Consider the following 12,186-nt stretch of genomic DNA (forward strand, 5'->3'; position numbering starts at 1 on the left):
TACACACATAGGAGAGTGGCCCAAATCCAAAACACTGACAACGCAAATGCTGGCGAGGATTTGGTGCAACAGGAGCTCTCATTCATTGTTGATGGGAATGCAAAATTGTACAACCATTTTGGAAGACACTTTGGCAGTTTCTTATAAAACTAAATACACTCTCACCATATGATCTAGCAATCACGCTCCTTAGTATTTGCCCAGAGTTGTTGAAAACCTATATCCACACAAAAACCTGCTCATGGATGTTTATAGCAGCTTTATTCATAATTGCCAAAATTTGGAAACAACCAGGATGCCCTTCAGTAGGTGAGTGGGTATACTGTGATATATCCAGACAATGGAATATTATTCAGCACTAAAAGGAAAGGAGCTACCATACCAAGTCATGAAACAACATGGAGGAAGCGTAAATGCATATTACTAAGTGAAAGAAGCCAATCTGAAAAGGCTACATATTAGATGATTCCATCTATATGACATGATGGAAAAGGAAAACTATGGAGACACTGAAAAGATCAGTGGTTGCCAGCGGGTGGGGAGGGATGAACAGACAGAGCACAGAGGATTTTTAAGGCACTGGAAATACTCTGTATTTTAGTTTGCTTTAGAATCACCTGGAAAGCTTGTTAAAGCATCGATTACAAGGCCCCATCTCTGGAGTTTCTGATTCAGTAGGTCTGGGGTGGACCCCAAGAATGTGCCTTTCTAACACATTCCCAGGTGATGATGATGCTGTTGGTCTAAAACCACACTTTGAGAACCACTGCTCTTTACCAAATATTTCAATATTTTAATAACTTGCACACTCCTAGTTGAATATCAAGACTTGCCATAAGAATTACTTTCACTTCCATTTTACAGATAGGCAAATAGAGGCTTAGAGAGGTGAAGTAACTTGCCGTGAATCATACCAGTGGATGATGTGGAGGCTCTTGAATTCAGTCTTCCTGACCCTGAAGACCGGCTCTCTCCCTGAGTCCCAGTCTCCCAGCGCCCTCGGGGCCAGCAGAGGTCTGGGCAAATAGCTGACCACCTCTGGGGAGCCCCCAGGCCTGTGACAGGCTGGAGGTGAAGCCAGAGGCAATCTGGAGCCCTGCCCTCTCTTGTTGGGGGCTCGCTCTCTCTTGGCTGGCCTGGGGAATGCTCTTGATTCCTGAGCAGCTTGGCACTTGCTTCCCCAGGCCCCCTCCCTCCCAAGCAGCAGCTGTGAAGTTGACGAATTATACTAAACTGTGATGCCTCCTCGGGAGCCTGTTCCAGGATGTGCTGTGATGGCTTCCTCAGAAGGCGACAGGCACGTGGTCTGCAAACAAGCCTCTCGCTCCCTCGCTCAGCACAGCAGCTGCTCAGAGGCAGTGTGGGCCCTGAGTGGCCCACTGGGGGAGTCTATTAGAGCTTCAACACTGAGAAAAGCACAGCAGCAATGCTCTACTAAATCTGGTGGGGGGCCTGATTAACAATGGGACAGGCCCCAGGAGTCCCAGCTCTGCGCCATCCTGCCTCAGTCTCCAGCCTGGCTCTCCCTCTCCCTGTCCCTCAGTCTCTTCCCAAAGGAGCTTTGGGCCTGAGTGACTCTGTGTTTCTGCCTGGAGTTGATAAGAATGTGGATGGACGGGTGTGGTGAGAGCCCAGGTGGGGAGCAAATCCCAGCGAGGTGTTCTCTACACTGCCTAGGCGGGGAATGGGAGTGCTATGGGTCATGATGCTGATGAGGATGCCGGATGCTCTGGGCAAGAGGAGGCTCTGCTCTGGAGCTTGCACTTTAGAGGGTCCCACTTTTCCAGCCATAACCCTCCCCAAAGAGCAAGGAATCCTTGGTGCCATGAGGATATGCCTATCCAAGTCCCATGACTCCCTTTCTTTGCCATACTTCAGGTACCTGGGAACCTGCAATACTTTGCTCAAATGGCCCCAAGCGGGCTTAGAGTGTCTGCATAAGCTTCTACCCTAGCATATCTTTAAGAGTGGATTGTGTCATTGACAGGTGTGCACAGAACTTGGACATGTGGGCTGGATGTCCACGTGTGTGTGCGTGTGTGTGTGTGTGAGGTCCCTTAAGGGTGAGTCAAAACCCAGTGTGGGAAGAGGTGGGGGCAGTCTGGAGGGTGGAGGTCATCTTTCCCCATACCTCCATGTGCCAGAGCAGAACTCCAAGGAGCCTGAAAATTCTAGATTTAAACTTTCCAGGCTTATGAAGCTCTATGTGTCAAGGATAGAGTATATTTTATCTCACAGTTTGTTAACTTGATTTATAGCTTTGACTATCTTGTTCTTGGCCCTGTAAGTGTTAGGGGTGTGCCCAAGTGAAGGTGGTGATGAGAACAGGCTCCAAAGGCCTCCCTGAAGCAGCCAGGCCAAGCGCCATGCTTTCAGACTATCACATACAGTGTCAGTGAAAAGGGCAAAACTGGGTAATGCTCCAAGTCCGAAGGAAAACACTCAGTTGTCTTCTGGGATGAGAATGATGACAAGGGTGCTGATGAGCTGGCAGGAGCCCTGCGACTCATGGTCTTGTGAGGAAAAGGCCCTAATCTAGTTACACCCTCCTTGACCTTTGACCACGACCTTGGTCACACCGTTGACCCAAGTTTCTCTGGTTCTCTCCCTTTAGAATCTGGTGCTTTTGTCTTTTCCCCTTCCTAGTTGTTCTCCCTGTGTGCCCGCCACTCTCACCCCACCACAGACAAACCATGAATTGTACAGTCACTCTCAGGAGGGAGAAGGTCACCAGGGGAGGAAGCCTCTTTCTCCTACATGGCGCTCCCCGACATGGTAAAGACCTCTGCTGGACTTGGCAGGGTTAAGAACAGTGCTGCCAGAAGGTTTATTTGGGAGGGGGAGTAAAAAAGAGAGTCCACCACTGTGATTTCCAGGTGGCCTTGCTATTAGCAAAGAGTGGGAGAAGAGGAGACAGTGTAAGAAGTCCCTTCTTATACTTATCAGAAACCAGACATGCACTTTTCCTGAGTCATGATCTTGACCTTGATCTCTATCATCTCTACATCTATATCTCTCTCTATTGATCTGTCTCTGTATCTATCACCTCTCTCTGTCTCTCTCTCTCTCTTTAAGTCAAATATGAGGTTTTAGCATATTTACTGAATATCTACTCTATTCTAGGCTGTGTGCTGTGTTATTACATTAGTCAGTCCTTATAAGAACCCTGTGAAGTATCATCCCCATTTTATAAATGGAGAAACAGACTTTCAGAGGTGAAACAAGTGGCCTGAGGGCACATAGCTCAGAAATGGTAGAATTTGGGCCCAAGTCCAAGTCATCTGAGTTTGAGTTTCATGTTTTTGTGCTGTTGCTACTGAGGGAAGATTGTCCCGAGGTGCATTTTTTTTTTTTTTTTTTTAAATCAGGACGGAGAAATGCCGCCTGCAGTGTTTGCTTATCTCTCTCCAGCAGCATTCCCAGGGGTCTTGGTTCCCGGCTCTGAGGAGCTTGATGGGAGCCAGACACCATCTCTTTCTCGCTGAGCTGTCTGCGGACTCAACCCATCTGCTAACGCAGCGCCTTGCTACCCGCACTGCTGTCTGGGTGTGCCCCGCAGTCAGACTGCACAGGACTGCTTTGACAAAGCGACAGAAGCTGTAAAAACAGCTGTTTGACATTCCCTGCTGCTTTTTAAAACAAAACAACCAACAAAGAGGTCGAATGAATGCAGAAAGTACCCTTGTTTTCATGTGGATGCAGATAGTTTTACTTAGAGAACATTTATTTTCCCCTTTCCTTGCTCTTGTCCCTAATTATTTACCTCCTGCTCCCCTCCCCCCACCTCTTTCCCTCTGCCCTTTTCTCTCTCCCTTCCCTCTTACCTTCCCTCTTTCCTTCCATTAAAAAAACTTCCTGCTTCTGTTTCTACGTCTTTTTTCCACCTAAATTTTCTTCTCTCCAAGGGCACTCTATTTCTCTTTGCTCCTTCTTTTTTGTATCTTCCGTGTTTTGCATATTAATTCACCTCTGTAAGCTTTGGGCACATCCCATCCCAAACGTGTAGTTTTATGAATTCCAGTGTTAGTTTTATGATATCCAAGGTGTCTTCAGTTAGCCCAAGGTGGGGCAGGAAATTCTAAAACAAAATGAACCCACCCCCCAGCCATCATTTAATTTAGATAAAGGAAAGTATGCATGAAAGTGTGCGTGAGAGCACAGGGTGTCTGGAATAGGTGGTAGTCCCCTCGGGTCACTTCCATTGCTTCCACCCACAGCAGCTGGGAGAGTTGCTCTCATTTTCAGACTTTCACTTTGGGACTGTTGAGGAGGATGCAGGATGCTTTGGACTGTGGTTCCTTTATGGTTCAAAAGCATATTCCTATCCAACCAACTGTTCCTCACACAGACTCTCCTTCCTTATAGGGAGAGGAGTTCCAGGTTTCGAGGTACACACAGACAGGAATAGGTAAATCATGGGCACTTAGCTGAGCAATTAAATGCAGTTTGGGGACTTCCCTGGTGGTGCAGTGGTTAAGAATATGCCTGCCAGTGTGAGGGACATGGGTTCGAGCCCTGGTCTGGGAAGATCCCAGATGCTGCGGAGCAACTAAGCCTGTGCGCCACAACTACTGAGCCTGCACTCTAGAGCCCGCAAGCCACACCTGCTGAAGCCCGAGCGCCTAGAGCCCATGCTCTGCAACAAGAGAAGCCACTGCAATGAGAAACCCGCACACCACAACGAAGAATAACCCCCACTCGGTGCAACTAGAGAAAGCCCATGTGCAGCAACGAAGATCCAGTGCAGCAAAAATACATCCATCCATCCATCCATCCATCCATCCATACATACATAAAATGCAGTTTGACCAAGCTTAACATGCAAGATGGACTTTTACACCATGTGGTCAGCCTTGATCCCTGGAATCACGGGGTTCTTCTTCTGGAATCCAGGTCTTCACTCCTATGCAGGTTATCTGCACCCCTGGAGTCCTTTTAGGTTCCCTTGAACATTTCTTCTTTATGTCTGTGTCTTACATTAAATGCCACTAGTGCCATCCCCTACCTCCATCTCCCTTTTCAATCCTTTCTTTGCTTTATTCTCTCCAGACAGAACTATTTCCTTCAACTTTTATCTTCCTGGTTGCCCACTGCAATTTATTCTCTATGGTTCCTGATCCCTTGTTCTAGTTGTCTTCTCTCCTAAACTGATAAGAAGTTTCCTTTTGTCTTTCTCCTTTTTTACTTCTTGTTGTCTATTATCCATCAAACACCACCCATGGTTCATCTCAGACTTGGCATTGCAGGAGTTGGTGTGTGTGTGTCACCCCGTGCATAAGATGACCTTGAGTCTGTAGTGAGAGATGACTGATTGCTGCTGGAGAACTCAGTCCGATCTATGGAGGTTAACTACTCCTTCCTCCCCAAATTGGATCTTCAAACATACAAGTCACAGGATGGAGAAGCTTTGAGTGTCTCTATTGATCCCTGCATGGAGGAGAGAAAGTGATGGCTGCGGGCAGGTAGAGTCTCATAGACAGCCCAGGAAGGGCTGAGCTATATATTTACAGACGTTTCTTCAACCTCACCAATCAGACAAGTCTTTCCTCCTCCTTTGGGGAGAAACAGAAGAAAGTAGAAAGAGGATGAGGAGCGTTTTGCTGTTTCCTTCCAGGGGATAGAGTGGAATGCTTCCCTCTCTATGAAAATGTGAGGTGTAGGCAATAAATAGCCACCTAACATTTGGTCGTTGGACAACAAATAGAAAAGGGCTGTGTAGAAGGCAGTTGTGATGGCATGGCCCAATTCCCAAAAGACTGGGAATCTTTGGTGTCTTCCCCTAACATTTTCATGGTTCAGACAAGAGTAGAAATTGAAGTCCTCCTAACCTACCTTTGTTCTCTTCTCCTCCATCTCTCACCACAAGGATCCTCATGCATTTTGTCCACTTGTCCAATCCCTGTCCATACCTTCTCCCAAAAGTATCCCTTGGCCACCCCTTGGGCCTGAGTGTGTCCATGTTGGTGGCACTGTACATCCTTGGGAATATGGACCTGGGGAGGAGGCCTGTGAAGGGCAAAGAATTCCAGTGTCCTAGGTACCCAGAGTGTTGTCTAAAAAGGAGATCATAGACTCCTTATGGGCATATCTCTTAGGCCTATGGTCTCCTCATCTCATGGGGAGGGGCGTAACCAGGAGGAAGAATGGGCATCAGGGGTCTCTACATTGTGGAGCCAAGGGCAGAGACCCTGGTTGCCCAGGTTCAGGGGTGGGACTGTGTATACCCAACATAGACTCTATAAATTTGATTTACTCTGTACCCATCACTCTGGGTTTTGCTAACTTCCTATTCCTGGAGATGTTCCTGTTGGGAGATGGCAAGGGCAGAATTGTAACCGCAAGTGGGATTGGAGACCTAAGACCCTGATTCCAGTCAAGAATGTGTCGTGATTCCAGAACACACTCAGCAACAATGTGTTAGATCTATTCTGGTTTCTGCACTGATTTACAATGAATAAATATTAAGTTGGTACTAAATTTTATGGACTCTTTAAAAAAATTCCTCCTCTTTGAGCTTTAACTAGATAGTGCCTGTGAGAGCCAAAGGCAGCTTTTAATTAGCATCTTACTACTGCAAAGAGAAGAACCTTGATAATTGCCTGGCAACCTCAAATTGCCACCTTCTCTCACCCTGCAGCATGATTCCAAGTTCATGTTTGTGCATATTCTACCCATCTTTTAGGGTTCCCTTCAAGACTCACTTTTATTAGAAAGCCTGCCCTGGTCATTGCGGCCCTAACTCTCCTTGTCTGCCCTCCCATTTATGTGCCAAAATATGACATGCCTCACCCTCACTTTCACCCCCATCCCAGGTTGTCTTGTGTTAGTGATGAAATCTCCATGTATGTGTTCTCTCTTCCTACTAGTTTCTCCAGATAAGTAACTTGAGGGTAGGAAAAACATCCCAAGGGGTTCTTATTGATCATACGACTTTCCTTATATTTTAATGGATTCCCAAGTATGAATGAAGGAGAGAAGTAAGAGAGTTAAAGCACCAAGTAGCAGTTACATCACTTACAGGGTGTGGAGGGAGCCATTCTCTGGGGTGATGGTTCACAAGCTTCGGTGGTCCTCAGACTCACTGAGCAGTTTGTAAAAAGCTGGGCAGATGCCCAGCCATATTGATTTAGAATCTCCCAGGGATTCTGGTGCAGACCAAGATTTGAGAATGACTTGCAAAACCAACTCTGCAGACTGGAAAAATCACATAAATTTCTTTAAAAAACAATTTTTTTTTAAGAAAAGGAAGCTTCCTAATGAATGTTGAAAAAATACATACTTAATACGTTCTGAGAACATAGGCACACACACGTACACACAAATAAAAGTTGTAACTAACAAGAATACTTACAAATGTCAAATGCAAAATTGGCTGTCTAATTTGAGCTGGTAGGTTTAATTCATTTATAATTAATCTTAGGTTTATTTTCAGCTCTGGCCTGTTTGCATTTGACCTTCCTACCTGTCTTCCAGCTCTCTGCTCTCTCTGTTTTTGCTCATTCACTGTTGAGTTTTGCTTATTCACTGTTGGATTTTTATAGCCCTGGGGAACACACTTAGACTACCCAGGTCAAGCTTCTTCACTATGGTTGTTCAGGACACCACCTGCCTCCTGAGAGCTTGTCTTGATGTGTAGCACCATCCTCACACTTTACTCCTTTAATCAGCGTTTAAGAGGCAGAATTAAACATTTAAAATAGTCTTGTAATTCCTTATACTTATTTAAAAATCCAAAGTGTAAATTAAACAAATAAATGTATGGCTTATTCCATATCCCAACTGACTCAAAATATCCTTTAGATGTTGGAAACAAGATTAGAAAGACACCTCTGAAGCTGAAAAAATAGGATGAGTTTAGAATACACATAACTCATCCACTATGAGTTTGTCAATGTATTTCCAGTGAGTTTAGATCAATTTGCAAATCTCCTCAAGAAACAAGGATGTCTTCCCAAATTAAAATGTGATGTGAGAGAAAGTCGTATAATTAACTGTAACATGTTTAAAGCAATGTTGTCAAACAGAAGATGGGGTACTGTCTTGGGTCCAGATACAAAGGAACCTTAAGTAAGTCATTTTTCAGCACATGCACCTGCTATTCCATCTCCTTTGTAGGTGTATTCTCAGAATAGAGAATGGCTATATGTAAATAGAACATATGTTCTAGAACAGGACAAAATTTCTAATAGAAAATTTCAAATTTCAAATTCTATACTGGGCTTCTTTTTTTTAAAGTCTTTATTGGAATATAGTTGATTTACAATGTTGTGTTGCTTTCTGCTGTACAACAAAGTGAATCAGTTATACATATATTTACTCTTTTTTAGTTTCTTTTCCCATATAGGTCATTACAGAGTATTGAGTAGAGTTCCCTGTGCTCTACGTCAGGTCCTTATTATATACTTAACTTCTTGACCTGGCCCAGTGGGTTTTAATTCATTTATATTTTGACTCAGATTTCTTGTTCCTCACTAGTTTTTCCACACTTCTGTAATTATTCTAATTAATCATTGCCTTAACTTCTGTTCTGAGATTGGCCTTTGGAACTAGTTTCAATGTAAAAAGTCAACCTCATAGAATCAGACAGTAGAATGGTGGTTGCCAGTGGCTGGGAGGCTGGGGTAACAGGGAGAGGTTGGTCAAAGGGTACAAATGTACAGCATGGTGACTACAGTTAATAATGCTGTACTGTATACTGGAAATTTGGTGAGATCTTAAGCACTCTCACCAAAAGAAGGGAAAAAAGTAAAAAGGTAACTATGTGAGGTGATGGATGTATTAATTAACTTTTAAATTAATGATTAATGATTGTGGGAATCATTTCATAATGTGGACATATATCAAATCGTCATGTTGTACACTTTGAATACATCACAACTTTGTTAATTATACCTCAGTAAAGCTTGCACCCTCAGAAATATAGTTTTAGTATCTCCAAAGGCCTTCAACTCCCTTTGCCCTAGGTCCTCACATACCACATGGGAGCTGTTGGCCAAGCCCATGTGAAGAGGGGCTCCTTGGAGTCTCTGGGGAAGAAGGCAGTGTGGCCAGCTTTTCCTTTCAGCTCTAGAAATGCAAACTTTTTGAGAGCTGCATATGCCTTTGCATTCTCAGAGCAGGGTATACAAGAAGAAGAGCCCCATTTGGAAGCAGGTGTTGGGTCACACCTCAGCATGAACAGCCATGTATTGATCTTCTCCCCAGTCACTAGACAGGAAACAGTTTACAGAGTATGAGGAACTTGTAGGTCTAATTAGAAGAAGAGCAGCAAAGGGGACAGTGCCAGACAGATAATAAAATAATATCAAGTATTTAAAAAATAATAAAACAAATAATTATTAATTATCTCTAATAAAGAATTATTTAAAAACAATAACCAGGCATCATTCTACGCATTTTACATATATTATTTTAATTCTCAAGAAAATTCCAGAAGATGGGCACTAATCTCATCATCATTATACAGACAAGGAAACTGAAGCACAGAGTGGTCAAGTAACCTATCTAAGGTCACACAGCTACTAAGTAGCAGAACGGGGACTCCAACTCTGATTCCAGGGTCCACATTTTTGACCAGTATGTTATACTATCTTCTGTGTACCGTGGAGTAGGGAAAAGCCGACATTCAAAGTTGTGACAGGCCTAGGGGTTAGCTATCCTGGATTCTGGGTTTAGATTACCATGACCAGCTCAGGCCCCAGCAGATGCTGGGCTGTTGCTGCTGAAACACTCCCTGCCCTGGTCAGGATGGGCCCGGAACCAAGTAGGACTGAGGCCACAGGTGAAGAACAACAGTGCCTGGGACACATCTAGGAAGTACACAAGCTGATAGCCTCTTCATTTCCTCATTTCATTTTAACTTTGTACAAAACAGCTGCTCTTTACAGATGTATAATTTGATTGACTGCTTGAAACCAGAGTTCAAAAATCTCAAAGGCCTTGCCAACAGTTCTATTTAAAAGGGGCTTACAATGACAATCTGTTTTAGAGGAGGAGGCAGGCTAGGGGACTTGCCTTGGAGCTGTTTTGAACAGTGAGTCCTGGTTCTACCTTAAAGAGTATGTTTGTTTGGTGTAGCTTGGGGGCTGACTAATATTCCTTCCTCAGGCCATTCCTGGGTCTGCCTTGGTGTGAGCTGGGTGTTGCAGTGTGATGGCAAGCTTGTGCCCTCAGAAATGTAGAACAGTGAGGCAGTCCTGGACGCCCAGAATCCTGGAGCTTCTCTTCTGAGAAACAGGGGCATGGCTAGCGTGTCTGAAATCTACCCAGCTGGAGAACCTAACAGGAAGAGGTGAGGAATCTGTACTCTGGGATGGGAGTGTGCTTAGTGATCAAGAGTGGATAAAATTCCATTAGAGGTAAATGTTGTCAGACAGCAGACTGGAAAGATATATTTTAAGCTGAGAAATTACTTAATAAATTCAGACCAACACTCTGTGACATTTCCCACAAGACTTTAATGCTGTTTACAAATTCCAGAGAACACCCTGAGTCGTTTCTGGCATGGGCTTATGATTTATTTCAAAGGAAAATGGGACAGAGTGTGTGGGTTTGTGTTTAATGTGAAAAGGGATTTGGAGATGAAAAGTCAACTGGCGTGAAAGATTGCAGGGCAAATGCAAAGTAGTGGAGCCTGTGGGTGGCCTTGGAGCATGTAATAGGGTATTGAGAAAGGAAGGGGCCTCTCACCATTCCAGTGACAATCAAATAGTTCCATTTGCACAGGCCAATAATGCATTAAAGAGGATGGGTTTGGAGGGAATGCAAGATCCAGGGTTTCTGAAGCACTTTCCAGGGTTTCTGAAGCACTTCAACTCCAAAGACTTTCATATCAAGAATAGGCAGAGCTTCTGCCCTAGGGAAGGGAGGCCAGTTATAGTTCATTCTCCACCCAAGTCAACATTTAGAGGACATGACCTTCATCTGCAGTGAGATGGACCAGAGGAAGGCATTTCGAAAGAAAATAAGACCTTGGACTAAGAACATGAAGGAAGATCTGGGAGCAAATTTTCCACGTCTGATGCTCTGTATTTCTTGGAAACATAGGGATGGATTAAGTGACCTTGTGACTTAATCTCCATGTGGTACAGAGACCACACAGGGGTCAGGGAAGGGGACATATCCCCAGTCAGCTGCTAGAGCTGTCCAGGGGACAGTGGGTTCAAGTACTGGGTGATGAGGGAAGAGCCATGTGGGGCTAGGCTGGCGGGGAGGGGACAAAATGAAGAAGGATCTTCTTTCTCCCTTTCTGTCTCTCCCCTTCTCCTCAGGAAACTCCCAGGCCCATTCATCTTGCTTGCCATGGAGTATGTGGTTTGAATGGGAAACGAGGACAGTGACAGCCACCATCTCTCTTGAAAAAAAAAATGACATTCCATTTGGTTTTGGAAAATACACAATATTCCACTTATAAAATATTCAATCACTGTCATTAATCCTCCCGCCTGGGCTGGCCCTGTCCCACTTAGTCATGACCTACAGACTTTAATTTTTTTTCAATTTGGAGCTTTTTATTTGTTGGTTTTAATACGATGGGAAGTGATTTCTCCAATACCTGACCATGGATCATCAGTAGCAGCAGTTATTGCTTTGTCTGTTGCTCCTGTCTTTTTATTTTTATTTATTTATTTATTTTTTAATTGGGGTATAGTTGTTTTACAATGTTGTGATAGTTTCTACTGTACAACGAGGTGAAGCAGAGTTCTTTGTGCTATACAGCCGGTTCTCATTAGTTATCTATTTTATGCATATTAGTGTGTATATGTCAATCCCAATCTCCCAATTCATCCCACCCCACCACCCTTTGTCCCCTTGGTGTCCATACTTTTGTTCTCTACATCTGTGTCTCTATTTCTGCCTTGAAAACTGGTTCATCTGTACCATTTTTCTAGATTCCATATATATGCGTTAATATACCATATTTGTTTTTCTCTTTCTGACTTCCTTCACTCTGTATGACAGTGAGCTACAGACTTCGGCTGTGGCCACAGGCCCAGGAACCACTGAGACTTCTCTTGTGTGGACAATATCATTAGAGGCTTGAGGGTCTTCTGTTCTGAGAGTTGAGCTCTCCAGGTTAGGGGTCTGGGTCTGTAGGGGCCTTCAAAGCAACCTCTAGGCTTAGAGGCAAAGGTCTCCAATTGACCCACCCTCCTGTGACTGGGCTGAGGATTTATAGAGAAGTTC

This window comes from Mesoplodon bidens (genome assembly GCF_964165515.1).
Source record: "Mesoplodon bidens genome assembly, chromosome: 2".
Classification (NCBI taxonomy): Eukaryota; Metazoa; Chordata; class Mammalia; order Artiodactyla; family Ziphiidae; genus Mesoplodon; species Mesoplodon bidens.